Source organism: Ambystoma mexicanum, chromosome 11 (assembly GCF_040938575.1).
Source record: "Ambystoma mexicanum isolate Mex_15411 chromosome 11, UKY_AmexF1_1, whole genome shotgun sequence".
Lineage (NCBI taxonomy): Eukaryota > Metazoa > Chordata > Amphibia > Caudata > Ambystomatidae > Ambystoma > Ambystoma mexicanum.
This window is the reverse complement of record NC_090934.1, coordinates 626359803-626385190: the sequence shown is the minus strand read 5'-3', so window position 1 is coordinate 626385190 and position 25388 is coordinate 626359803.

The following is a 25388-nucleotide window of genomic DNA, read 5'->3' as shown; positions in this document are numbered from 1 at the left end:
CCAAAGCCAGATTGGCAGGACTGCAGGATGTTGTTGGCTTTGATGTGTTGGAGGAGTTGCAGGGCTATTGCTTTCTCAAGGATTTTACCTAAGAAGGAATGATGGGTGATTGTCAGGTAGTTGCTGAGATTGTCAAGGTCCAGTGTTGATTTCTTGAGAAGTGAGAGGATTTCTGCAGTCTTAAAGGTTGAGGGGAAGATAACTTGAGTTAGGGAGCTGTTTATGATTGTCTGTTAAGAGTGGAGTGCTTACCTTTCCACAGCAAACATGGACATAACACAACAAGATAAACAAGCAATAGGAAATATGGAAAGATTAAACAATGTTTTGTGTTATTTTTGGAAAGGATTGGGACAGGAAAGATTGTTTTGGCATTTTAATTTTCTTCGTGGACACACAAGTGAAAAGGACAAGAGGCTATGGCAGGTTATTTCTCTTCTTTATATCGAAAAACAAAAAAGACAAAGGAGCACAAAATTGGACAACAAAAACAATCCTAGGGCCAACAAAGTAATACAACCAATACCTAATGCTATATGTAAGACTGTCCTGTTTATGCATTCATTTACAGCCTCATAAAATCCAGATAGGACAAGGAAGTGAGCAGGCCTTTTATATAAGGGTGGAATACCTATGAATGATTTGAGGGCTATGACTGGCAGAATAAAAGAGATGACTAAACCAAGGATTCAACCAAATCATTGAGGGGGATCCAGAAGCATGCTTAAAATATGACCTGGGATTCAAAAACACCAAATCATACCAAGAAGAGTTGAGATGCCTGCTACCAGCTTTATACCATATTGTATGCCAAATAACAATTAAAGTTAACACATGAAGGAGCAACATGTATACAGAAACAGAAATATACAAAAAATACAGTATTCACACATTAATACCTTAACAGTAATCTAAAACAATTAGGTGAGCTGAGGTTTCAGCTACCTTAGCTCTGACATTCCCAACTTTCGCAAATTGTATCATATAACAAACTCAACATTCCTGAAACCTTATACCACATGTTTTTGCATTGCTGTAAATGTCTGAATGTGTTGATATGTTGATAGCATTGTGTGTTTGTATTTTGATGTTTTATGTGTGCTTGTTATACTTGGAATGCAAATGTTAGTTTTTGTTTAGTATGTGGTATGCTATAAAGCTGTTGATATGAGTAGTGATGTTATTAATTTTGAATATATGTTTTGGGGTCCTTTATTTTAATCTGTAAATTTAGGTGCACATATTGAAATTATTATATACTTGTGATTTTAGGTGTACAGATCTAGGTCTTCTAATATAATGTGTGATTGTGGCTGTATGTGTTTAGGTAATGTACTGTAAATTGTACATTCATTTTGTTTATTGAATTGGTAGTGTGTGTGTGTGTGTGTGTGTGTGTGTGTGTGTGTGTGCGCGTGTGTGTGTGTGTGTGTGTGTATTGAAAGAGAGGAGGTGTTTTATAAAGTGCTTGCAAGGATGCATGTAATGTATGAGGTCAGAGAAAGAATGCTGTGAGAGAGACTAGAATGTTTGGATAGGAGTGAGGTTCCAGCCCAAGGAGTTGGTGAGATGTACGCCTGGGTGGTGGCTGCCAGGGGGTTCCTGTCAGCTTCCTATGCAGCTACTTGATACAACCTGTTGTAACTATACAAAAGGAACTTAAGAGCAACTTACCTGAAGTGTCACATACCATCCTTTAAAAGAATGGAGATGAGTTGGTCTTCAAACTGTACCCAAGTGTGCTGAAGTTGAACAGAGGAACACAGGAACAAGTAAGGCACTGCTGTGGTGGATGAAAGGAAGAAGTGATCAGGACCACTGTCCCCAACAGAGGTACCCCACCACCCAGGGTAGAAATTAAGGTGCCTGGGGAAGCATCTGCATGTAAAGAACCGGAGGCCCCTGCCTTGGCGGGTAGTAAGGACCAAGAGACCCAGGGCAGAAAAGAGGAAAGGAAAGGAATTTCGTTACAGGTTTTTGCCAAATTTCACTGCAAATGGCCGCATGACAGGGCTAGTGGTAAGGCCCAAGAGAGCCAGGGCGATGAAAGGTTGATTGCCAGTATTTAGTGAAGCCTCCCTGTCCTTATCTGGAGGTGTTGGTTTGCAAGAGCCATTGTGGCGGTCAGTTAGCAGGAGCTCTGTCTGGCTCTGATGTCCACTGGTTACTGGTGAGTGGAGTCAGCCATGGAATGCCTGTCACCAGTGACCCGTGGGTAAAGAGCTCCGGTGAAGTAGACAAAGGGAGAACGCCACTGGAAAGATTAGAGAAAGGGAAATGTCTGTGTCCTCGATGTGTGATCGGGCCATGTCATGTGTTGTTACCTAGCACCTGGCAGGATGAGCTGTGTGTGTGTCTGAGTAAGTGGAGCTTGGAATGTGGTGTGAGGCCTGGAATCGAGGGTGTATGGGAGTTCCAGGGATGACGGTTGGGGATAGGAGAGAGAGAAGTGATTCCTAAGTGAGCTGTTGGCTGTGAGGAGACGCTGCTTCTTGCCATTCTCGGTCTTCACTCTTCTGCGACTGTGACCCTGCAACCGCTGTGACCACTGTGACCGCTGTGCTGTGTATGGTATGCTCCGTCTCCAAAAGACTTTTTGCTGGACTATTTTGCTGGACATTTCTAGTTAGTTACGGCTAACTTTTGTTATTGATATTTTTGCAGGGCGGCTCCATTACACTGGTCCTGTCTACTTCTCAGAGCCTGCTATTTCACCTCTGTGAACACGCTTCAGCGTGCGCTTCACAAGTGATTCCTAAGTGAGATGTTGGCTGTTCACTGTGCAGCGTACAGCATATGTGTCTAGCTGCCATTTTGGAGCATTGAAACGCTACTGTATTGTTACACCGCCTGGCCTATGTGGTGCAGTATTTACTCTCTAAAATCAAACATGCTGGATCCCGTGACTCTTACAATTATCAACCCAAAAAGAAAACGAATGGGTAGCACGCAGCGACCCCGCTCGAGCTCCGGGTCTCAGGCGTTAGCCTTTGGCGGTCCAAAACTAAAGGTAATATCCCGAGATATCCATCAAATACTATTTAATCCGTTAGGAGCATTCAGTAATACTGTTAATACGACATTACTACCATTTATTACAGTAGCTCCTAACCCCCCCTCCTACTTTACCTTTGCCCCCTTCTCTGACTGTCTCGGATGCTACTATGATTAAGGGCAGTGATTTATCTGTACATGTAAACCCTTTAGATGTTATTTGTGAGGCTGAGGGATCCCCCAATGCTGTCATACCTACTACCATGAGCAGAGACTCCCCGCCCTCCAACATTCCCTTACCATTTGCTCCTAAAGCAGATTCACTACCACTTTCTGCTTTTCCTGCCTCTAGTACAAAAATTGGCACCGTTGTTATTGAACTCCACTCCAATTCCTCCTTTATTGTTGATGGCGGAGAGCTCGACACTAACTTGAATTTGCCTGAAGTATCTCATAATTACTCTGATGACAATTCAGCTGTAGCTTCCTCCTATATTGCTCCTATTCTGCGTCAGCCCCCCTTTGCTCCATCTTCTGCCCACCCTTCTTCCCAAGCCTCTATGGTTCCTCCCCTTCATTTGGCAGTTTCCACTGCAATATTAGTTGAAACAACCCTTCATGCAATGAATTTAGTGATTTCTTCGTTGTTTAAACTGTATGAAACCATTGACTTTATGTTGACAAAACAAGCTATGCAAATTCCAAAATTGACTAAATGGCAAAATGAATTAACATTACATATGCAATCTAAAGCAAAACGAACGAGTTCGACTTCATTTCATAGCGCTTTTGCAGATGGTGATCTGCCTGCTCAATTAGGTCCCAGTACTCTCCCTTTTTTTTCCCCCAAGTAATATATGAATATCCTATCTCAGCTGCGAAATCCTTGGATGCTCCCACCGAAACCACTTTCTCTAGGTGTTGTTATAAGTGCTCCTTTGTCTACTTGTATAGTCCCGAAAAAACAATCTTACACCATCCTTTCAGGGGGCTCCGTACCCATCAAGGAAATCAATTAAAAAAACAACTCTAAGAAAACTGACAAAAACCCCAAAAATAGAGCTTCTCAACACATTTCTTCTTCAGCCACAAAGTTGTTTATTAAAACAATCCAGATTCCGGTAAAGAAATTGACTCTCGCAGCCAAAGCGGTTCGATTTAAGTATGCACAAATGACTTTGGCTAAGAGAATTAAAGAAACCTTGCCCTCTGTGCCACCCCCATCCTATGCTCCCTTGAATGAGCTTGTCGCACTAACTGAGAATCAACAATCTCTACCTAATAATGCTCAAAAGTTGACTAATTCTTCTATGATGGGAGCTCCAACTAAAAAATATCTAGCTCTCAACCTCAGGCGTTATGAAATTCGAAAAATGATTGATTCTTACATGTCTTCCCAACCCACCAAATCTAATCTGTTTAATCCTAATACCAATACTATCACAAGGGAAAACATCAGCTTTTCCATCCTCAGTCTTACTCAATCCTTAGGGCTTATTTTGAGTTTCTCTGACTAATCCTCAAGTTATTTAAAAACTTGAGGACTCTGGACAAGCTGATCTTACTACTGCGAGTCTTCCACTCGAACAAATTATGTCCAGGGCAATTGACCAATACATGTCCAAACATTTTCCTAAACCATCGAATACCCCTAAGGGGACATGATGAGCAAGTTGAAACACAGCCTTTGACACAGGTTTTCCAGGCAAAATCCAAGGCCCCTTTTTTGTCCTTCAAAACTTCACTTGTGCCGTCGAAGCAAGGTTCTAATGCACTCTCTAACCTTTTGACTAAGCACCCGGCCACTCAGTCTCGCCTTAAAAAAGATGGGACCCAGCACTTGCTTCATTCTCTAATTATTAAATGTAGAGAGCCCCCTTGCACTAAATACAACCTGAATCGAAGCAGTATCTTGGCAATCTTTGAGATATTCCGATGCTTGAAGACATCAAAACCTCTGATATTGAATTGGTAGAATTTCTCTCTGATTTCAATCTCTCTGTTGCCAGGATCTGGCTCTGATCTGGGCAGCTCGATCCAAGTTAAATGAACTAGTTTTGTTCTGGTAATTGACATCACAAGATCTGCCCCGGATCCTTCCTCCAATATAAGGAACCACCAACTGCAGGAAGGATGCACAGAGACTGTGGGCTCATTAAAAGGTTGTGCCCAGAACTCACTGTGCTGTAAATGCTTGTGTGCAAACAGCTAATTCCTCTCGTTGTACCATGACCCCCATTTTCCTGCAAAGTTGGAATACGAAGGGACACTGATATCTCCTAATGCCCTCAGCTAACAAACTGATTGGACATGATGTCATTCTTTTTCAAGAAACGTTGCAACCTTAGTTCCACCTTGGGATTATTACCACATCATTCTAAATCCAGCAATTTGTTCGTTCAGAGGTTGCACGATGTCCGGCCTCTTGGTTGCCTTAAAAAACAGCCCACATATCTCTTTAGTGGCACAGCAAGCACCCAATCCTTATCTGGAGCTTGTACAGATAATTATTTGCAGACTCACTACTCAATAATTAACGTATATTGGAATCCTGTTGCACAATCTCCTGATGTATTTCTTAAAGCCCTTGAATCCTTATGGCAGAGTATACTTCAAGCATCTTCATCTGATTATGTAATTTTAGCTGGAGATTTAAATCTACATTGTCTTGATAATTGCAAAACCTCTTCTAACATCAGACTAAGATCCTGGAATAGTTTTGTTGACTCCAAGAACTTGCTTTTGGTCAATGGGATATTCCCTGAGGATTCTCCTCCCACTTCACTTGGAAGAGGGGTACATCTACTGCCACTATTGATTTTATCTATGTTAGCCGTGATCTACTTATTTCTCTAACCGGCTTTCAGGTTTTACCGGCCACAGAAAGCGATCATGATATCCTGAATTTCCAATGGATCACCAGCAAGAACAGCCCAGATATACCTATTGCCAATATGTCGGGCACTGTTCAGATAAATTGTGCCTTGAATCGAATGCACTGGACTGAATCTAAACTATCATAGTTCAGCACCTTGCTAAAGGATAGGTTTTTGCAATCCCGGCCTTCTACCGCGACTGGCCTTGATTATACAAACCTGTTGCATCAATTTGGCACCACCTCTAAAACCAAAAAAACTGGTACTTGACCAATCATACCTTCGATCCAGATATGCAAAGGAGAAAAGCGCTATTCAGAAGAGAAAAGAAACTGGCCCTACTTTTACCAGACAATTTGCAATGGTTTACCCTAAAAACTATTGAGACAAGACATGGAAATTTGAGAAGAGCTCATCGAGCTGCCTTGTTCCAAAATTATAGTGAGTCCATGTTAACCAAATAAAAACTCTGCTGGAACTTGGGCACTAATTGGTCAAACCTAAAAGCGCTCACAAAGCTGTATGTAAATCAATGATATTTCATCGACCCAATGGCATGCTCACTTCTACTGGCAATATGCCGCCCCTGACTCGAAGTTTTCACCCTCTTTTCCTAAACTGGAAGGTCCTTTTTTGATATCCTTCTCTGCTGATGACATTCTTTATTCTATTCATAGAGCTAGCCGTTCAAGAGCTCCTGGCCCTGATGGCCTTTCTAAATCTATGTTGAAACAGTTCCCGGAACTGTGGGCCTCCATTCTTTTTGAGCTATTCTCCCAAATCATACTTGTACAAAGGATCCCAAAATCCTGGTGCTGTTCCCTTATTGTTCCTATATTCAAGAAGGGCGATATGCATAATCCAGCTAATTATCAGCCTATCGCCCTTCTTGATGCCGCAGGACATTTTTTCGCATCTTTGATCTTATGAGATTTACACGACTGCATCAAATCAAAGAATATGCAGGACATGTTTCAGACTGGTTTTGTTGCAGGGAAAGGCACATCTATCGATATTGCTACTATCACCTCAATCAAAGCCCTCTGTCATCAGCAAAAGCAGCTGCTATTTATAGCCTTTGTTGATTTCAGAGAGGCCTTTGACTCCATCAATCGAGCGCTGATGTTGCATAAATTAATAAAAATGGGCTGTCCTCCTTCCTTAGTTAAAGTGATCTCACTGCTTCATTCCAACACATCAATACGCATTAGAATTGCCCTTCACTGCCAGTTGATGACATCTTTACCGACTTTTTGAGGCTTTAAGCAAGGGTGCATTCTGGCAGCTACCCTCTTTGATCTTTTCATTCTGGATATGAGCGAAACATTTATAAATATTAATTCAGATGCTCCTAAATTAGGATCCCATCAAATTCCATTGGTCCTATATTCAGATGATCTGATCCTACTCTCAAAAACTCAAGTGGGATTGTAAAGATTAATTATAGGTTTAGCTTCCTATGTACATGAAAATGCCATGACTATTAATCTAGCAAAATCTCAAGTCATGGAATGCTTCAACTCGAGGCTTAAAATCTGTAAGCCGTTTATCTGGACTCTAGACCACAAACGTATTTTCTCTACCTCTGCTTATAAATATTTAAAGGTGATTGTTAGTAACACAGAGCATGATTCACTTTACCTATCAGACATCAATTCCAAATTACAGGCTTTAATCTCTCATTCGAAAGCAATTCTTTACAGGTTTGGTAAATTCACCTGTAGCCCTCTTCTAATCTTTTTTTCAATGAAAGTGATACCTATTATCACCTATGGTTCTGAATCCCGTACACCTAAAACTCGTGCATTCTGGGAGCAATTAGAGGGCAAATTCTGGCGTTCAGTTCTTAACCTACCTAACTTTGTCCCCATTGCCCAGATCCGCTTTCAATTAGGCTGGCTATCTTTATACAGTATGTTTGCTTGGAAACTGTGCTTGTCGCTAAGGAAATGTATAATCTCCTTGCAATACAAGGACATCTCCTATATTTTAGCTAGATACTTGCTAAAATCCATGCAACACTTTCCAAAGAGCTGGCGGAATTTGGCCATAAACATTCTCATTGATGCCGATATTACAATTGCTCTCATAACTAATATCCTGATCGTGTAAAATCAAATTTTTAGCAACGGGATTGGATTAATATCATATAATAGTGTCAACTCTCTAAACACTGGGAACCAGACCAATTTGGACATAAAAAGTTCAGAATCCCTGAATCATATTTAATGAAATATCCATCTCACACGTTTAGACGAGATTTAATGAGATTCCGCTTAAACCTGTGGGCCACCAGAGAGATACAATATAGTCAGCAGCTTCTGGCTTCTCATGAGAATGTTTGTAGGTTCTGCAATCTCACTGTGTACCCTGAAACTTTGAAGCATATTATTATTGTTTCAATTTCTTGAGAGCGATAGAGAATGAGGAATTTTGGTTGCAAGTTTTTGGTGCTAAACAAAGGTCTGTAAGAATAGCCACTATTGGCTTTTTACATGAGTTGGAACTTAATTAGACAGAATGCCAGGGATACATATCACTTTTTTATGAGATTGTGTTATTAAGTTTGATATTTTATATTCACTGAATTATGTATATTTGTATCTTATGTATCTATACGTCTGGAATTTTAGATAATTTCTCTACTATATATTAAATGTGTTTTTTTAAAATTCGGAATGATGTAATTTGCACGAATTGAAAGGTTGTTTTCTTTCAGCCAATCAATAAAAAAAAGAAAAAAAAAATAGGAGCGAGAGAGCCAGAGGGAGTAGAAGCTAGAGACCTGCTGTCCTCACGTACCCTCCTACCTGATACTGTAACAATAAAGAAAACTTACATTTTCTACATACCTGGCTCTGGAGTGGTTCCTCTGTCCTGTCTGAAGTTGATGTCACTCCAAGATACTACATTTTGGCGACGAAGAGTACTTGAAGAACCCAGAGGAAGAGTGAAGAAGTAAAGGAGAGCAAAGTCCTGAATGAAAAGAGACGTAATCCAGATGCCTTCCACCAGAAGCTGAAGAGCATAGACACGAGAAACTGGTGAAACTTGATGGAGCTGCGCAGCCATCAAGAAAGATGGCAGTGGCATCGGTGAGTATCAAAGCCCATCCATGTGGCATGAAGAGTACGGGCATGAAGAGTCCTGGCCCTGGCACAAGAAGAAGGCCTGGGAGACAGAGCTGCATGATGGAGAGCAGCATAACTGGGCATGTGCTGACTGAATCCGGCCAGCCAGTACTAATGATGCTGCATTTTGAGCACCGTGGTGCTCAGGCAGGAAGGTGCTTTGTGTGAATAGAATTGAAGTCTGGACTTGGACCTGTAGCAGAGACCGGAGGTGAAATTTGGGCATTCACAAATGGTCCCAGGGGGCTGTGGGTGGCATGCGCCCAGTTGTGCCCCTTGCGTTCCATCCTTGCCGTTAGGCTGGAATGCACAGAATTCGCCCCCGCATCATGGTTCCCATGTCAGAGTTCCAGAGTTGCTTTGCTAGGAAGAACATTAGAGAAAAGGGAAGCGTGATGACATGTGCGGAAGAGACTAGGGGCCTCATTACGACTCAGGCGGTAAGGGGTTTACGGCAGCGTTAACAGCGCCGACCCTTACCGCCTGAGTACGAGGTCCCTTAGCGCCATGGTGCTTTTAACACCTGCTTTTAGCAGGTGTTAAAATCCATGGCGCTAAGGGACCATGGAGTTAATTACGCCACCGTAATTTACGGTGGCGTAATTAACGCCTTCCCCACTCCCATTATGCCCTATGGGGCAAAAATGGGAATGGGGAAGGGTAAATGGGGATTGGGGACTTACCGCCCCGCCTAGGTCGGAATGGGGCGGTAAGTCCGCCAACCACCATGGCGTAAACGTAGTTTACGCCATGGTGGTAAAGTCACGGCCCAGGCGGTAACTTACCGCCTGGGTCGTAATGAGGCCCAAGGTGTTCAGAGTGGTTAACTTGGAGTCTTTCTTCATTGCGCTGGTCGCCGACCAGAGAGAGAGAGGAAAAAAGGGGGAAGCACTTAAGTAAAATGTGCTCCAGCGAGGGCATTAATGTGCCTGTGAAGGTTTATCCCTAGCGGAGAGCATCAGAGAGTCCAAAGCAGCATTTTCAGAGCCTTTGAGGAGGACTGACGTACTTTTTATTGCATCTTTAGGACGGCGTGGAAGATTTCTAATGATAATTGTTGCCTTTTTTCGGGTTATTAGATTATGCCAGATTGGGATAACATGGGTAGCACTGTGAGTATGAGGTGCCGAGGGGTGATGTGAGTTGTTTCTTAGAGGAACGTGATACAGAAACGAAATTGCAGTGCTTTACTGACTTGTTTTGTTACTCGAGGGTTATTTTGACACTGTGTGCTGCAGTCCATAAAGAAATGTGTTGATAGTTATTGTGTGTGTATTTTGAGTCATTGTCACATAGTGTGGTGCTAGTGTCCAGAGTTGACTGAATATTGATTGAGGTTTTAGTGCACCAGTGCTCGGCACTGGATGCTCGTCGCCATCAGCAGCGGCCCCATCTGCAGCAAGGTAAGGAGCCTCCTGACCCTCACCCAAAAGGGCAACTTAATAGAAATATATGGTGCTTAAAAGCACCATTGCGGACTCGGCGCGTGTTCTCGGTCCCTAGGCCCGCCCGCTTCCTGGTTTCCCTTCTGCCCGCCTCCCCTTCCTGATTGGGTCATTTTTATAAAAAAAATAAAAAACGAAGCAAAATAGAGGCCGCAGCGAGGCTCGCCACTGGATGCTCGCCGCCATCACCAGCGGCCCCCTCAGCAGCAAGGTAAGGAGTCTCCTGACCCTCACTCAAAAGGGCAACTTTATAGAAATAGATGGCGCTTAAAAGCACCATTGCGCCCTCAGCGCGTGTTCTCGGCGCCTGGGCCCGCCCGTTTCCTGGTTTCCATTCTGCCCGCCTCCCCTTCCTGATTGGGTCATTTTTATTAAAACATTTTTTTTAAAACGAAGCAAAACAGAGGCCACAGCAAGGCTCGGCACTGGATGCTCGCCACCATCACCAGCGGTCCCCTATGCAGCAAGGTAAGGAGTCTCCTGACCCTCACCCAAAAGGGCAACTTCATAGAAATATATGGAGCTTAAAAGCACCATTGCGCACTTGGCGCATGTTCTCGGTCCCTGGGCCCGCCCGCTTCCTGGTTTCCCTTCTGCCTGCCTCCCCTTCCTGATTGGGTCATTTTTATTAAAAAAAAAAAACGAAGCAAACAGAGGCCGCAGCGAGGCTCGGCACTGGATGCTCGCCGCCATCACCAGCGGCCCCCTCTGCAGCAAGGTAATGAGTCTCCTGACCCTCACCCAAAAGGGCAATTTAATAGAAATATATGGCGCTTAAAAGCACCATTGCGCACTCTGCGCGTGTTCTCAGTCCCTAGGCCCGCCCGCTTCCTGGTTTCCCTTCTGCCCGCCTCCCCTTCCTGATTGGGTCATTTTTATAAAAAAAATAAAAAACGAAGCAAAATAGAGGCCGCAGCGAGGCTCGCCACTGGATGCTCGCCGCCATCACCAGCGGCACCCTCAGCAGCAAGGTAAGGAGTCTCCTGACCCTCACTCAAAAGGGCAACTTAATAGAAATAGATGGCGCTTAAAAGCACCATTGCGCCCTCAGCGCGTGTTCTCGGCGCCTGGGCCCGCCCGTTTCCTGGTTTCCATTCTGCCCGCCTCCCCTTCCTGATTGGGTCATTTTTATTAAAACATTTTTTTTTAAAACGAAGCAAAACAGAGGCCACAGCAAGGCTCGGCACTGGATGCTCGCCACCATCACCAGCGGTCCCCTATGCAGCAAGGTAAGGAGTCTCCTGACCCTCACCCAAAAGGGCAACTTCATAGAAATATATGGCGCTTAAAAGCACCATTGCGCACTTGGCGCATGTTCTCGGTCCCTGGGCCCGCCCGCTTCCTGGTTTCCCTTCTGCCTGCCTCCCCTTCCTGATTGGGTCATTTTTATTAAAAAAAAAAAACGAAGCAAACAGAGGCCACAGCAAGGCTCGGCACTGGATGCTCGCCGCCATCACCAGCGGCCCCCTCTGCAGCAAGGTAATGAGTCTCCTGACCCTCACCCAAAAGGGCAATTTAATAGAAATATATGGCGCTTAAAAGCACCATTGCGCACTCTGCGCGTGTTCTCAGTCCCTGGGCCCGCCCACGTCCTGGTTTCCCTTCTGCCCGCCTCCCCTTCCTGATTGGGTCATTTTTATAAAAAAAAATACAAACAAACCGAAGCAAAACAGGGGCCGCAGCGAGGCTCGGCACTGGATGCTCGCCGCCATCACCAGCGGCCCCCTCTGCAGCAAGGTAAGGAGTCTCCTGACCCTCACCCAAAAGGGCAACTTAATAGAAATATATGGCGCTTAAAAGCACCATTGCGCACTCGGCGCATGTTCTCGGTCCCTGGGCCCGCCCACTTCCTGGTTTCCCTTCTGCCCGCCTCCCCTTCCTGATTGGGTCATTTTTATTTAAAAAAATACAAAAAAACCGAAGCAAACCAGAGGCCGCAGCGAGGCTCGGCACTGGATGCTCGCCGCAATCACCAGCAGCCCCCTCTGCAGCAAGTTAAGGAGTCTCCTGACCCTCACCCAAAAGGGCAACTTAATAGAAATATATGGCGCTTAATAGCACCATTGCGCACTCGGCGCATGTTCTCGGTCCCTGGGTCCGCCCGTTTCATGGTTTCACTTCTGCACGCCTTTCCTTCTGATTTGGTCATTTTTATAAAAGAAAAAACGAAGTAAAACAGAGGTCGCAGCGAGGCTCGGCACTGGATGCTTGCCGCCATCACCAGCGGACCCCTCTGCAGCAAGGTAAGGAGTCTCCTGACCCTCACCCAAAAGGGCAACTTATTAGAAATATATGGTGCTTAAAAGCACCATTGCGCACTCGGCGCATGTTCTCGGTCCCTGGGCTCGCCCGCTTCCTGGTTTCCCTTCTGCTCGCCTCCCCTGCCTGATTGGGTCATTTTTATTAAAAAAAAAAAAACGAAGCAAAACAGAAACCGCAGCGAGGCTCGGCACTGGATGCTCGCCGCCATCACCAACGGCCCCCTCTGCAGCAAGGTAAGGAGTCTCCTGACCCTCACCCAAAAGGGCAACTTAATAGAAATATATGGCGCTTAAAAGCACCATTGCGCACTCAGCACGTGTTCTCGGTCCGTGGGCCGGCCCGCTTCCTGGTTTCCCTTCTGCCCGCCTCCCCTTCCTGATTGGGTCATTTTTATAAAAAATAAATTAAAAAATCGAAGCAAACAGAGGCCGCAGCGAGGCTCGGCACTGGATGCTCGCTGCCATCACCAGCGGCCCCCTCTGCAGCAAGGTAAGGAGTCTCCTGACTCTCACCCAAAAGGGCAACTTAATAGAAATATATGGTGCTTAAAAGCACCATTGCGCACTCGGCGCGTGTTCTCGGTCCCTGGGCCCGCCCGCTTCCTGGTTTCCCTTCTGCCCGCCTCCCCTTCCTGATTGGGTAATTTTTATAAAAAAAATTAAAAAACGAAGCAAAACAGAGGCCGCAACGAGGCTCGGCACTGGTTGCTCGCCACCATGACCAGCGGCCCCATCTGTAGCAAGGTAAGGAGTCTCCTGACCCTCACCCAAAAGGGCAACTTAATAGAAATATATGGTGCTTAAAAGCACCATTGCGCACTCAGCGCGTGTGTTCTTGGTCCCAGGGCCCGCCCGCTTCCTGGTTTCCTTCCTGCCCGTCTCCCCTTCCTGATTGGGTCATTTTTATTTAAAAAAAACGAAGCAAAACAGAGGCCTCAGCAAAGAGCCGCACTGGATGCTCGCCGCCATCACCAGCGGCCCCCTCTGCAGCAAGGTAAGGAGTCTCCTGACCCTCACCCAAAAGGGCAACTTAATAGAAATATATGGTGCTTAAAAGCACCATTGCGCACTCGGCGCGTTTTCTCGGTCCCTGGGCCCGCCCACTTCCTGGTTTCCCTTCTGCCCGCCTCCCCTTCCTGATTGGGTCATTTTTATAAAAAAATAAAAAACGAAGCAAAATAGAGGCCGCAGCGAGGCTCGCCACTGGATGCTTTCCGCCATCACCAGCGGCCCCCTCTGCAGCAAGGTAAGGAGTCTCCTGACCCTCACCCAAAAGGGCAACTTATTAGAATTATATGGCGCTTAAAAGCACCATTGCGCACTCGGCGCGTGTTCTCGGTCCCTGGGCCCGCCCGCTTCCTGGTTTCCCTTCTGCCCGCCTCCCCTTCCTGATTGCGTCATTTTTATTTAAAAAAAACGAAGCAAAACAGAGGCCTCAGCAAATAGCCGCACTGGATGCTCGCCGCCATCACCAGCGGCCCCCTCTGCAGCAAGGTAAGGAGTCTCCTGAACCTCACCCAAAAGGGCAACTTAATAGAAATATATGGCGCTTAAAAGCACCATTGCGCACTCGGCGCGTGTTCTCGGTCCCAGGGCTCGCCCGCTTCCTGGTTTAACTTCTGCCCACCTCCCCTTCCTGATTGGGTCATTTTTATAAAAAATAAATTAAAAAATCGAAGCAAACAGAGGCCGCAGCGAGGCTCGGCATTGGATGCTCGCCGCCATCACCAGCGGCCTTCTCTGCAGCAAGGTAAGGAGTCTCCTGACCCTCACCCAAAAGGGCAACTTAATAGAAATAGATGGCGCTTAAAAGCACCATTGCGCACTCGGCGCGTGTTCTCGGTCCCTGGGCCCGCCCGCTTCCTGGTTTCCCTTCTGCCCGCCTCCCCTTCCTGATTGGGTCATTTTTATAAAAAAAATTAAAAAACGAAGCAAAACAGAGGCCGCAACGAACAAGGCTCGGCACTGGATGCTCGCCACCATGACCAGCGGCCCCCTCTGTAGCAAGGTAAGGAGTCTCCTGACCCTCACCCAAAAGGGCAACTTAATAGAAATATATGGTGCTTAAAAGCACCATTGCGCACTCAGCGCGTGTGTTCTTGGTCCCAGGGCCCGCCCGCTTCCTGGTTTCCCTCCTGCCCGTCTCCCCTTCCTGATTGGGTCATTTTTATAAAAAATGAATTAAAAAATCGAAGCAAACAGAGGCCGGAGCGAGGCTCGGCACTGGATGCTCGCTGCCATCACCAGCGGCCCCCTCTGCAGCAAGGTAAGGAGTCTCCTGACCCTCACCCAAAAGGGCAACTTAATAGAAATATATGGTGCTTAAAAGCACCATTGCGCACTCGGCGCGTGTTCTCGGTCCTTGGGCCCGCCCGCTTCCTGGATTCCCTTCTGCCTGCCTCCCCTTCCTGATTGGGTCATTTTTATAAAAAAATAAATTTAAAAAACCAAAGCAAAACAGAGGCCGCAGCGAGGCTCTGCACTGGATGCTCGCCGCCACCACCAGCGGCCCCCTCTGCAGCAAGGTAAGGAGTCTCCTGACCCTCACCCAAAAGGGCAAATTAATAGAAATATATGGTGCTTAAAAGCACCATTGCGCACTCAGCGCATGTTCTCGGTCCTTGGGCCCGCCCACTTCCTGGTTTCCCTTCTGCCCGCCTCCCCTTCCTGATTGGGTCATTTTTATAAAAAATAAAAAAAAACGAAGCAAAACAGAGGCCGCAGCGAGGCTCGCCATTGGATGCTTGCCCCCATCATCAGCGGCCCCCTCTGCAGCAAGGTAAGGAGTCTCCTGACCCTCACCCAAAAGGGCAACTTAATAGAAATATATGGTCCTTAAAAGCACCATTGCGCACTCGGCGCGTGTTCTCGGTCCCTGGGCCCGCCCGCTTCCTGGTTTCCCTTCTGCCCGCCTCCCCTTCCTGATTGGGTCATTTTTATAAAAAACGAAGCAAAATAGAGGCCGCAGCGAGGCTCGCCACTGGATGCTCGCCGCCATCACCAGCGGCCCTCTCTGCAGCAAGGTAAGGTTTCTCCTGACCCTCACCCAAAAGGGCAACATAATAGAAATATATGGCGCTTAAAAGCACCATTGCGCACTCGGCGCATGTTCTCGGTCCCTGGGCCCCCCCGCTTCCTGGTTTCCCTTCTGCCCGCCTCCCCTTCCTGATTGGGTCATTTTTATAAAAAATAAAAAAAAACGAAGCAAAACAGAGGCCGCAGCGAGGCTCGCCATTGGATGCTTGCCCCCATCACCAGCGGCCCCCTCTGCAGCAAGGTAAGGAGTCTCCTGACCCTCACCCAAAAGGGCAACTTAATAGAAATATATGGTCCTTAAAAGCACCATTGCGCACTCGGCGCGTGTTCTCGGTCCCTGGGCCCGCCCGCTTCCTGGTTTCCCTTCTGCCCGCCTCCCCTTCCTGATTGGGTCATTTTTATAAAAAACAAAGCAAAATAGAGGCCGCAGCGAGGCTCGCCACTGGATGCTCGCCGCCATCACCAGCGGCCCTCTCTGCAGCAAGGTAAGGTTTCTCCTGACCCTCACCCAAAAGGGCAACATAATAGAAATATATGGCGCTTAAAAGCACCATTGCGCACTCGGCGCATGTTCTCGGTCCCTGGGCCCGCCCGCTTCCTGGTTTCCCTTCTGCCCGCCTCCCCTTCCTGATTGGGTCATTTTTATTTAAAAAAATACAAAAAAACCGAAGCAAACCAGAGGCCGCAGAGAGGCTTGGCACTGGATGCTCGCCGCCATCACCAGCAGCACCCTCTGTAGCAAGGTTAGGAGTCTCCTGACCCTCACCCAAAAGGGCAACTTAATAGAAATATATGGTGCTTAAAAGCACCATTGCGCACTCAGCGCGTGTGTTCTTGGTCCCAGGGCCCGCCCGCTTCCTGGTTTCCCTCCTGCCCGTCTCCCCTTCCTGATTGGGTCATTTTTATAAAAAATGAATTAAAAAATCAAAGCAAACAGAGGCCGCAGCGAGGCTCGGCACTGGATGCTCGCTGCCATCACCAGCGGCCCCCTCTGCAGCAAGGTAAGGAGTCTCCTGACCCTCACCCAAAAGGGCAACTTAATAGAAATATATGGTGCTTAAAAGCACCATTGCGCACTCGGCGCGTGTTCTCGGTCCTTGGGCCCGCCCGCTTCCTGGATTCCCTTCTGCCCGCCTCCCCTTCCTGATTGGGTCATTTTTATAAAAAAATAAATTTAAAAAACCAAAGCAAAACAGAGGCCGCAGCGAGGCTCTGCACTGGATGCTCGCCGCCACCACCAGCGGCCCCCTCTGCAGCAAGGTAAGGAGTCTCCTGACCCTCACCCAAAAGGGCAAATTAACTAGAAATATACGGTGCTTAAAAGCACCATTGTGCACTCGGCGCATGTTCTCGGTCCTTGGGCCCGCCCACTTCCTGGTTTCCCTTCTGCCCGCCTCCCCTTCCTGATTGGGTCATTTTTATAAAAAATTTTAAAAAACGAAGCAAAACAGAGGCCGCAGCTAGGCTCGCCATTGGATGCTTGCCCCCATCACCAGCGGCCCCCTCTGCAGCAAGGTAAGGAATCTCCTGACCCTCACCCAAAAGGGCAACTTAATAGAAATATATGGTGCTTAAAAGCACCATTGCGCACTCGGCGCGTGTTCTCGGTCCTTGGGCCCGCCCGCTTCCTGGATTCCCTTCTGCCCGCCTCCCCTTCCTGATTGGGTCATTTTTATAAAAAAATAAATTTAAAAAACCAAAGCAAAACAGAGGCCGCAGCGAGGCTCTGCACTGGATGCTCGCCGCCACCACCAGCGGCCCCCTCTGCAGCAAGGTAAGGAGTCTCCTGAACCTCACCCAAAAGGGCAACTTAATAGAAATATATGGGGCTTAAAAGCACCATTGCGCACTCGGCGCCTGTTCTCGGTCCCAGGGCTCGCCCGCTTCCTGGTTTAACTTCTGCCCACCTCCCCTTCCTGATTGGGTCATTTTTATAAAAAATAAATTAAAAAATCGAAGCAAACAGAGGCCGCAGCGAGGCTCGGCACTGGATGCTCGCCGCCACCACCAGCGGCCCCCTCTGCAGCAAGGTAAGGAGTCTCCTGACCCTCACCCAAAAGGGCAAATTAATAGAAATATACGGTGCTTAAAAGCACCATTGCGCACTCGGCGCATGTTCTCGGTCCTTGGGCCCGCCCACTTCCTGGTTTCCCTTCTGCCCGCCTCCCCTTCCTGATTGGGTCATTTTTATAAAAAACAAAGCAAAATAGAGGCCGCAGCGAGGCTCGCCACTGGATGCTCGCCGCCATCACCAGCGGCCCTCTCTGCAGCAAGGTAAGGTTTCTCCTGACCCTCACCCAAAAGGGCAACATAACAGAAATATATGGCGCTTAAAAGCACCATTGCGCACTCGGCGCATGTTCTCGGTCCCTGGGCCCGCCCGCTTCCTGGTTTCCCTTCTGCCCGCCTCCCCTTCCTGATTGGGTCATTTTTATTTAAAAAAATACAAAAAAAACGAAGCAAACCAGAGGCCACAGCGAGGCTCGGGACTGGATGCTCGCCGCCATCACCAGCAGCACCCTCTGCAGCAAGGTAAGGAGTCTCCTGACCCTCACCCAAAAGGGCAACTTATTAGAAATATATGGCGCTTAAAAGCACCATTGCGCACTCTGCGCGTGTTCTCAGTCCCTGGGCCCGCCCACGTCCTGGTTTCCCTTCTGCCCGCCTCCCCTTCCTGATTGGGTCATTTTTATAAAAAAAAATACAAACAAACCGAAGCAAAACAGGGGCCGCAGCGAGGCTCGGCACTGGATGCTCGCCGCCATCACCAGCGGCCCCCTCTGCAGCAAGGTAAGGAGTCTCCTGACCCTCACCCAAAAGGGCAACTTAATAGAAATATATGGCGCTTAAAAGCACCATTGCGCACTCGGCGCATGTTCTCGGTCCCTGGGCCCGCCCGCTTCCTGGTTTCCCTTCTGCCCGCCTCCCCTTCCTGATTGGGTCATTTTTATTTAAAAAAATACAAAAAAACCGAAGCAAACCAGAGGCCGCAGCGAGGCTCGGCACTGGATGCTCGCCGCAATCACCAGCAGCCCCCTCTGCAGCAAGTTAAGGAGTCTCCTGACCCTCACCCAAAAGGGCAACTTAATAGAAATATATGGCGCTTAATAGCACCATTGCGCACTCGGCGCATGTTCTCGGTCCCTGGGTCCGCCCGTTTCATGGTTTCACTTCTGCACGCCTTTCCTTCTGATTTGGTCATTTTTATAAAAGAAAAAACGAAGTAAAACAGAGGTCGCAGCGAGGCTCGGCACTGGATGCTTGCCGCCATCACCAGCGGACCCCTCTGCAGCAAGGTAAGGAGTCTCCTGACCCTCACCCAAAAGGGCAACTTATTAGAAATATATGGTGCTTAAAAGCACCATTGCGCACTCGGCGCATGTTCTCGGTCCCTGGGCTCGCCCGCTTCCTGGTTTCCCTTCTGCTCGCCTCCCCTGCCTGATTGGGTCATTTTTATTAAAAAAAAAAAAAACGAAGCAAAACAGAAACCGCAGCGAGGCTCGGCACTGGATGCTCGCCGCCATCACCAACGGCCCCCTCTGCAGCAAGGTAAGGAGTCTCCTGACCCTCACCCAAAAGGGCAACTTAATCGAAATATATGGCGCTTAAAAGCACCATTGCGCACTCAGCACGTGTTCTCGGTCCGTGGGCCGGCCCGCTTCCTGGTTTCCCTTCTGCCCGCCTCCCCTTCCTGATTGGGTCATTTTTATAAAAAATAAATTAAAAAATCGAAGCAAACAGAGGCCGCAGCGAGGCTCGGCACTGGATGCTCGCTGCCATCACCAGCGGCCCCCTCTGCAGCAAGGTAAGGAGTCTCCTGACTCTCACCCAAAAGGGCAACTTAATAGAAATATATGGTGCTTAAAAGCACCATTGCGCACTCGGCGCGTGTTCTCGGTCGCTGGGCCCGCCCGCTTCCTGGTTTCCCTTCTGCCCGCCTCCCCTTCCTGATTGGGTAATTTTTATAAAAAAAATTAAAAAACAAAGCAAAACAGAGGCCGCAACGAGGCTCGGCACTGGTTGCTCGCCACCATGACCAGCGGCCCCATCTGTAGCAAGGTAAGGAGTCTCCTGACCCTCACCCAAAAGGGCAACTTAATAGAAATATATGGTGCTTAAAAGCACCATTGCGCACTCAGCGCGTGTGTTCTTGGTCCCAGGGCCCGCCCGCTTCCTGGTTTCCTTCCTGCCCGTCTCCCCTTCCTGATTGGGTCATTTTTATTTAAAAAAAACGAAGCAAAACAGAGGCCTCAGCAAAGAGCCGCACTGGATGCTCGCCGCCATCACCAGCGGCCCCCTCTGCAGCAAGGTAAGGAGTCTCCTGACCCTCACCCAAAAGGGCAACTTAATAGAAATATATGGTGCTTAAAAGCACCATTGCGCACTCGGCGCGTTTTCTCGGTCCCTGGGCCCGCCCACTTCCTGGTTTCCCTTCTGCCCGCCTCCCCTTCCTGATTGGGTCATTTTTATAAAAAAATAAAAAACGAAGCAAAATAGAGGCCGCAGCGAGGCTCGCCACTGGATGCTTTCCGCCATAACCAGCGGCCCCCTCTGCAGCAAGGTAAGGAGTCTCCTGACCCTCACCCAAAAGGGCAACTTATTAGAAATATATGGCGCTTAAAAGCACCATTGCGCACTCGGCGCGTGTTCTCGGTCCCTGGGCCCGCCCGCTTCCTGGTTTCCCTTCTGCCCGCCTCCCCTTCCTGATTGCGTCATTTTTATTTAAAAAAAACGAAGCAAAACAGAGGCCTCAGCAAATAGCCGCACTGGATGCTCGCCGCCATCACCAGCGGCCCCCTCTGCAGCAAGGTAAGGAGTCTCCTGAACCTCACCCAAAAGGGCAACTTAATAGAAATATATGGCGCTTAAAAGCACCATTGCGCACTCGGCGCGTGTTCTCGGTCCCAGGGCTCGCCCGCTTCCTGGTTTAACTTCTGCCCACCTCCCCTTCCTGATTGGGTCATTTTTATAAAAAATAAATTAAAAAATCGAAGCAAACAGAGGCCGCAGCGAGGCTCGGCACTGGATGCTCGCCGCCATCACCAGCGGCCCTCTCTGCAGCAAGGTAAGGAGTCTCCTGACCCTCACCCAAAAGGGCAACTTAATAGAAATAGATGGCGCTTAAAAGCACCATTGCGCACTCGGCGCGTGTTCTCGGTCCCTGGGCCCGCCCGCTTCCTGGTTTCCCTTCTGCCCGCCTCCCCTTCCTGATTGGGTCATTTTTATAAAAAAAATTAAAAAACGAAGCAAAACAGAGGCCGCAACGAACAAGGCTCGGCACTGGATGCTCGCCACCATGACCAGCGGCCCCCTCTGTAGCAAGGTAAGGAGTCTCCTGACCCTCACCCAAAAGGGCAACTTAATAGAAATATATGGTGCTTAAAAGCACCATTGCACACTCAGCGCGTGTGTTCTTGGTCCCAGGGCCCGCCCGCTTCCTGGTTTCCCTCCTGCCCGTCTCCCCTTCCTGATTGGGTCATTTTTATAAAAAATGAATTAAAAAATCGAAGCAAACAGAGGCCGCAGCGAGGCTCGGCACTGGATGCTCGCTGCCATCACCAGCGGCCCCCTCTGCAGCAAGGTAAGGAGTCTCCTGACCCTCACCCAAAAGGGCAACTTAATAGAAATATATGGTGCTTAAAAGCACCATTGCGCACTCGGCGCGTGTTCTCGGTCCTTGGGCCCGCCCGCTTCCTGGATTCCCTTCTGCCTGCCTCCCCTTCCTGATTGGGTCATTTTTATAAAAAAATAAATTTAAAAAACCAAAGCAAAACAGAGGCCGCAGCGAGGCTCTGCACTGGATGCTCGCCGCCACCACCAGCGGCCCCCTCTGCAGCAAGGTAAGGAGTCTCCTGACCCTCACCCAAAAGGGCAAATTAATAGAAATATATGGTGCTTAAAAGCACCATTGCGCACTCAGCGCATGTTCTCGGTCCTTGGGCCCGCCCACTTCCTGGTTTCCCTTCTGCCCGCCTCCCCTTCCTGATTGGGTCATTTTTATAAAAAATAAAAAAAAACGGAGCAAAACAGAGGCCGCAGCGAGGCTCGCCATTGGATGCTTGCCCCCATCACCAGTGGCCCCCTCTGCAGCAAGGTAAGGAGTCTCCTGACCCTCACCCAAAAGGGCAACTTAATAGAAATATATGGTCCTTATAAGCACCATTGCGCACTCGGCGCGTGTTCTCGGTCCCTGGGCCCGCCCGCTTCCTGGTTTCCCTTCTGCCCGCCTCCCCTTCCTGATTGGGTCATTTTTATAAAAAACGAATCAAAATAGAGGCCGCAGCGAGGCTCGCCACTGGATGCTCGCCGCCATCACCAGCGGCCCTCTCTGCAGCAAGGTAAGGTTTCTCCTGACCCTCACCCAAAAGGGCAACATAATAGAAATATATGGCGCTTAAAAGCACCATTGCGCACTCGGCGCATGTTCTCGGTCCCTGGGCCCCCCCGCTTCCTGGTTTCCCTTCTGCCCGCCTCCCCTTCCTGATTGGGTCATTTTTATAAAAAATAAAAAAAAACGAAGCAAAACAGAGGCCGCAGCGAGGCTCGCCATTGGATGCTTGCCCCCATCACCAGCGGCCCCCTCTGCAGCAAGGTAAGGAGTCTCCTGACCCTCACCCAAAAGGGCAACTTAATAGAAATATATGGTCCTTAAAAGCACCATTGCGCACTCGGCACGTGTTCTCGGTCCCTGGGCCCGCCCGCTTCCTGGTTTCCCTTCTGCCCGCCTCCCCTTCCTGATTGGGTCATTTTTATAAAAAACAAAGCAAAATAGAGGCCGCAGCGAGGCTCGCCACTGGATGCTCGCCGCCATCACCAGCGGCCCTCTCTGCAGCAAGGTAAGGTTTCTCCTGACCCTCACCCAAAAGGGCAACATAATAGAAATATATGGCGCTTAAAAGCACCATTGCGCACTCGGCGCATGTTCTCGGTCCCTGGGCCCGCCCGCTTCCTGGTTTCCCTTCTGCCCGCCTCCCCTTCCTGATTGGGTCATTTTTATTTAAAAAAATACAAAAAAACCGAAGCAAACCAGAGGCCGCAGAGAGGCTTGGCACTGGATGCTCGCCGCCATCACCAGCAGCACCCTCTGTAGCAAGGTTAGGAGTCTCCTGACCCTCACCCAAAAGGGCAACTTAATAGAAATATATGGTGCTTAAAAGCACCATTGCGCACTCAGCGCGTGTGTTCTTGGTCCCAGGGCCCGCCCGCTTCCTGGTTTCCCTCCTGCCCGTCTCCCCTTCCTGATTGGGTCATTTTTATAAAAAATGAATTAAAAAATCGAAGCAAACAGAGGCCGCAGCGAGGCTCGGCACTGGATGCTCGCTGCCATCACCAGCGGCCCCCTCTGCAGCAAGGTAAGGAGTCTCCTGACCCTCACCCAAAAGGGCAACTTAATAGAAATATATGGTGCTTAAAAGCACCATTGCGCACTCGGCGCGTGTTCTCGGTCCTTGGGCCCGCCCGCTTCCTGGATTCCCTTCTGCCTGCCTCCCCTTCCTGATTGGGTCATTTTTATAAAAAAATAAATTTAAAAAACCAAAGCAAAACAGAGGCCGCAGCGAGGCTCTGCACTGGATGCTCGCCGCCACCACCAGCGGCCCCCTCTGCAGCAAGGTAAGGAGTCTCCTGACCCTCACCCAAAAGGGCAAATTAATAGAAATATATGGTGCTTAAAAGCACCATTGCGCACTCAGCGCATGTTCTCGGTCCTTGGGCCCGCCCACTTCCTGGTTTCCCTTCTGCCCGCCTCCCCTTCCTGATTGGGTCATTTTTATAAAAAATAAAAAAAAACGAAGCAAAACAGAGGCCGCAGCGAGGCTCGCCATTGGATGCTTGCCCCCATCACCAGCGGCCCCCTCTGCAGCAAGGTAAGGAGTCTCCTGACCCTCACCCAAAAGGGCAACTTAATAGAAATATATGGTCCTTAAAAGCACCATTGCGCACTCGGCGCGTGTTCTCGGTCCCTGGGCCCGCCCGCTTCCTGGTTTCCCTTCTGCCCGCCTCCCCTTCCTGATTGGGTCATTTTTATAAAAAACAAAGCAAAATAGAGGCCGCAGCGAGGCTCGCCACTGGATGCTCGCCGCCATCACCAGCGGCCCTCTCTGCAGCAAGGTAAGGTTTCTCCTGACCCTCACCCAAAAGGGCAACATAATAGAAATATATGGCGCTTAAAAGCACCATTGCGCACTCGGCGCATGTTCTCGGTCCCTGGGCCCCCCCGCTTCCTGGTTTCCCTTCTGCCCGCCTCCCCTTCCTGATTGGGTCATTTTTATAAAAAATAAAAAAAAACGAAGCAAAACAGAGGCCGCAGCGAGGCTCGCCATTGGATGCTTGCCCCCATCACCAGCGGCCCCCTCTGCAGCAAGGTAAGGAGTCTCCTGACCCTCACCCAAAAGGGCAACTTAATAGAAATATATGGTCCTTAAAAGCACCATTGCGCACTCGGCGCGTGTTCTCGGTCCCTGGGCCCGCCCGCTTCCTGGTTTCCCTTCTGCCCGCCTCCCCTTCCTGATTGGGTCATTTTTATAAAAAACAAAGCAAAATAGAGGCCGCAGCGAGGCTCGCCACTGGATGCTCGCCGCCATCACCAGCGGCCCTCTCTGCAGCAAGGTAAGGTTTCTCCTGACCCTCACCCAAAAGGGCAACATAATAGAAATATATGGCGCTTAAAAGCACCATTGCGCACTCGGCGCATGTTCTCGGTCCCTGGGCCCGCCCGCTTCCTGGTTTCCCTTCTGCCCGCCTCCCCTTCCTGATTGGGTCATTTTTATTTAAAAAAATACAAAAAAACCGAAGCAAACCAGAGGCCGCAGAGAGGCTTGGCACTGGATGCTCGCCGCCATCACCAGCAGCACCCTCTGTAGCAAGGTTAGGAGTCTCCTGACCCTCACCCAAAAGGGCAACTTAATAGAAATATATGGTGCTTAAAAGCACCATTGCGCACTCAGCGCGTGTGTTCTTGGTCCCAGGGCCCGCCCGCTTCCTGGTTTCCCTCCTGCCCGTCTCCCCTTCCTGATTGGGTCATTTTTATAAAAAATGAATTAAAAAATCGAAGCAAACAGAGGCCGCAGCGAGGCTCGGCACTGGATGCTCGCTGCCATCACCAGCGGCCCCCTCTGCAGCAAGGTAAGGAGTCTCCTGACCCTCACCCAAAAGGGCAACTTAATAGAAATATATGGTGCTTAAAAGCACCATTGCGCACTCGGCGCGTGTTCTCGGTCCTTGGGCCCGCCCGCTTCCTGGATTCCCTTCTGCCCGCCTCCCCTTCCTGATTGGGTCATTTTTATAAAAAAATAAATTTAAAAAACCAAAGCAAAACAGAGGCCGCAGCGAGGCTCTGCACTGGATGCTCGCCGCCACCACCAGCGGCCCCCTCTGCAGCAAGGTAAGGAGTCTCCTGACCCTCACCCAAAAGGGCAAATTACCTAGAAATATACGGTGCTTAAAAGCACCATTGTGCACTCGGCGCATGTTCTCGGTCCTTGGGCCCGCCCACTTCCTGGTTTCCCTTCTGCCCGCCTCCCCTTCCTGATTGGGTCATTTTTATAAAAAATTTTAAAAAACGAAGCAAAACAGAGGCCGCAGCGAGGCTCGCCATTGGATGCTTGCCCCCATCACCAGCGGCCCCCTCTGCAGCAAGGTAAGGAG